Source organism: Nannospalax galili, unplaced genomic scaffold, assembly GCF_000622305.1.
Source record: "Nannospalax galili isolate Female #2095 unplaced genomic scaffold, S.galili_v1.0 scaffold768, whole genome shotgun sequence".
NCBI lineage: Eukaryota > Metazoa > Chordata > Mammalia > Rodentia > Spalacidae > Nannospalax > Nannospalax galili.
The window spans coordinates 4,954,446-4,958,697 of NW_008360317.1; positions in this window are offsets into that span (position 1 = coordinate 4,954,446).

Genomic DNA, 4,252 nt, shown 5'->3' on the forward strand with positions numbered 1-4,252 from the left:
CATAACTTGTTGCTCAATCACTGGGCTCCACAGGGATGCCAGGTTCTGGTTGGACCTCCTAGGTTCCTGCCTTCTGTGAGCCCCCTGGAGGAATGCCAGGGAGCTAGATTCTGCAGCCTGCTTTCCTCCCTAGCTCCGGGAGTGTAACCAACAGCTCTACTCTGGGTGCTTTTCCACAGTAGTTTCCAACAATAAACTCTAGTAGGTGAATATATTTATTTTTCTTTTTTTTTACAGTCATACTAACCTCCCTCAAACCTGGCCATTATCAAGTCTCTCCCACTCAAAGTGTTCAGTGCAATGCTAGGTGAGTGGTGTACTCCGGCAATCCCAGTTTCTGAGGAGAGGCTGGCACAGGGGATCACAAGCCCATGACTTAGGGACCAGCCTGTAAAACATAGCCAGACCCTGTCTCTAAAAGGAAAATAAAAGGGGAAAAAATCCTCTTTGCAGACTAGATAAATACAACATAGTTATTAACATATCAACCTTTTGATGGATACCTGAACTATATAAAATTTCCATGTAATGCGAATTTCTAAGGGCCTTCACACTTAGCCACAATTAGATTTTTTTTTTTTTTTTTTTTTTGTTTTTTTTTTTTTGGTCTTTTTGAGACAGGGTCTCCCTGTAGCTCCAGCTGACCTGGAACTTACTATGTAGACCAGGCTAGCCTTGAACTCACAGAGATCCGCCTGCCTCTGCCGGGATTAAAGGTGTGTGCCATCATGCACAGCCTTAGCTTTCTTCAGGCTCCATTATACCTTGCAAAAGTCCTCTTCTTCTCCTCCTCAGCCTCATCCCCTCCTCCTCTATAAGGTTTGTATTGACAACTTGGTGATTGTTCCTACCTCCATTCCTAAAACATTTACTGCCAGGCCCACGAAGTTGACAGCAGCTGCCTTGCAAGTTTTTTTGTTTTGTTTTGTTTTGTTTTGTTTAATTTTTGCTAATTTCACAGAATATATTTTATCATATTTAGATCCCCTGCATCTTTGTACCCCCTTACTGCCCCCACCCCAATTTCAAATACACACACACACACACACACACACGCACACACACATATACACATAGAACTGTGAGTGTGCAGAATAACCCCCTACCACCCTCTATCTATAATTTAGGGAAAGTGTCTCCATCTTTCCACACTGGCATCTCAAAAGACTGCTTGCTTCAAACACTAGAGAAAACAGAAGGAACAATAAAGAATATAAAAGTCACACACAGACATAAGCATGAATAACATTTTGGACAGTTTTCCAAATGCTACACACATATATGTATGCTTGTACATGCACGTGTGCCCACATACATACTTGGGACTCACACTGTATATGCAACATATGTGTGATCATGGTCACAGTAGGTCTAGCAACCAATCTGACCCCTCCACACACTAACACTAGTTCTCCATCTTGAACAAATCATTGACTCTGCATTGTTCCCCTAGCCGTAAAAGTGATTAACACTGTTGTGTCGGTTGCTATGAGCTTAAATGTGATGCTATGTAGAAAGAATCCCTGATGGCACCAGAACGAAGAAAGAATGCCACAAAGCAGGCATGGTGCATCCATGAATGACCTCCAGCTCCCCAACTGACTCCCCTACACCTGCCTAAGAGGTCCTCTCACAGGCACACAAGCATGGCCACTGAGCTATACCCCAAGCCCTCCCAACTCAACATTAACTTAAAATTGTTATCCTGTTGTTGTTGTTGTTGTTGTTTGGAGGCAGAGTCTCCCTGTAGTCCCAGCTGACCTGGAACTTGCTATGTAGACCAGGCTGGCCTCGAACTCACAGAGATCCACCTGCCTCTGCCTCCCAAGTGCTGAGATTAAAGGCATGCACTGCCACATTCGACTTAAAATTGTTATCTTGAAGGTGTAAAATCTTTGGAAATATTATTGGTATTGACTACATGTTCTTGAATTTTGCTTAACACTTTAAGACGACCTTATGTTTTTAAATGTTATTTGGCAACGTTTTTATCATGATTTTATGTTTTGGAGACTTTTTTTTTTTTTTATCTTTATGTAATACTCTATTTTCTAAGTATGCCCCAATTTCTTTACCACTTTTTCCCATTATGAACATTTAGGCTGTTTTCTATTTATCACTGTTGGTAGACAGTTCAGCATGATAGACTTCACATAGTGACTACAACCTGGCTATTTCCTTGGGATGAAATTCTAAAAGAATTTTCAGAATGAGAGCACAGAAAGCTCCTTTAACATATATCTCCACCGATTCCCAGAAATACAGTTACAACGCTGTTCTCCTTCAGGCTGGTGAAGGTGATCCCCATACTGCACCCTTAAATTTATTTTAGTGTAGCTTTTTTCTTTTTTTTAAATTTTATTTATTTATTTATTTTTATTTTATGTGTATGTGTGTACTGCCTGAATATAGGTAAGTGCACCTGTGTCGTGCAATGCTGCAGAGGTCAGAAGAGGCTGTGGGTTCCCCTGGGACTGGAGTTACAGACAGTTGTTAGCTGCCCTGTGGGTGTTGGAATTCGAACCTGGGTCTTCTACAAGAACAACCTGTGTTATTAATGTTTAGAGAAAGGATTTTTTTTTTTTTTTTTTTTTTTCTACTTGATCTCACTTTGGTTAGCAAATTTCTGGCTTTGAAATAGACCAGGCGCCTTGAACTCACAGAGATCCACCTGCCTCTACCTCCTGAGTGCTGGGATTAAAGGCGTGCACCACCACACCTGGCTGAGAAAGGAAATTTTTATTTCATACTAGTGAAGCAAACCTTTCTGACCATATTGGTCACGTGTAATTTTTTAAATTTGTATTTATTTATTTTATTTTAGTTTTTTGAGACAGGGTCTCCCTGTAGCCCCGGCTGGCCTAGATTCGCTGTGGAGACCAGGTTGGCCTCGAACTCACAGAGATCCGCCTGCCTTTGCCTCCCAAGGTTGGGATTAAAGGTGTGTGCCACCACGCCCGGCAATTTGTATTTATTTTTATGTGTGTGAGTGTGTTGCTTGCATATATGTAAGTATACCGTGTGTGTGCAATGCTTGCAGTGGTCAGAAGAAGGCATCATGCTCTCTCTAGAGCTGGAGTTATGGATGGTTGTTAGCTGCCATGTGGGTGCTGGGAACTGAATCTGAGTCCTCTGCAAGAGCAGTCAGTGTGCTTAACCACTGAGCCATCTCTTCAGCCTCTATCATGTATAATTTTTAACTCATAAAATTGTATATATTTATGGGTTTCAATGTATACAGATTTATATTATACATATATATATATATATATATATATATATATATGACTTGACCAAGTTATTTAACATGTCTTTTGCCTCCAATACTTATCATTTTTGTGATGAGACTATCACAAACTTTCAGCTACGCAACTTTCAAGTATGTAATACATTACCTACTTGGTGTACAATAGTTCTCTAGAATTTATTCCTCTTGTCTAACTGAAACTTGGCACTTTTTTATCAAAATCTCCCCATTTCCACTCCCACCTCCACCCTCATCCCCAGTTAATTACTGTTCTGTTCTGTGCCTATGAGTGTGACTTTTTAGATGTTCATAAGTGACATCACGCAGTATTCATCTCCCTGTGCCTGACTTGTTTCACTTAGTGTAATATCCTCCAGGTTCTCCCAGGTTGCTGCCAATGAGAAGATTCCTTCTTTTTAAAAGCTATTCTCTTTAATTCATCTGCTGAAGGCCACAGGCTGACTTATCCTTACTATTGGGAAGAATTCTGTAATGAACATCAGCATGCAGGCACCCCTTCAATATACTGAGTTCATTTTCTTGAGAAATATACCCTGTATATATCCAAATATATATACAAGGTATATTTCATATATATAGCAAATATATCCATTTGTTAGATCAGGTAGGAGCTCTGTTTTTAATGTTTTGGTGACCCCCATATCATTTTCCATAATGGCTATACCATGTTTTTAAAAATATTTTATTTATTATTATAATGAACATCAGGCACCCCTTCAATATACTGAGTTCATTTTCTTGAGAAATATACCCTGTATATATCCAAATATATATACAAGGTATATTTCATATATATAGCAAATATATCCATTTGTTAGATCAGGTAGGAGCTCTGTTTTTAATGTTTTGGTGACCCCCATATCATTTTCCATAATGGCTATACCATGTTTTTAAAAATATTTTATTTATTATTAGATAAATAGATTGATGACAGATAGATAGATAGATAGATAGATAGATAGATAGATAGATAGATAGAAAATA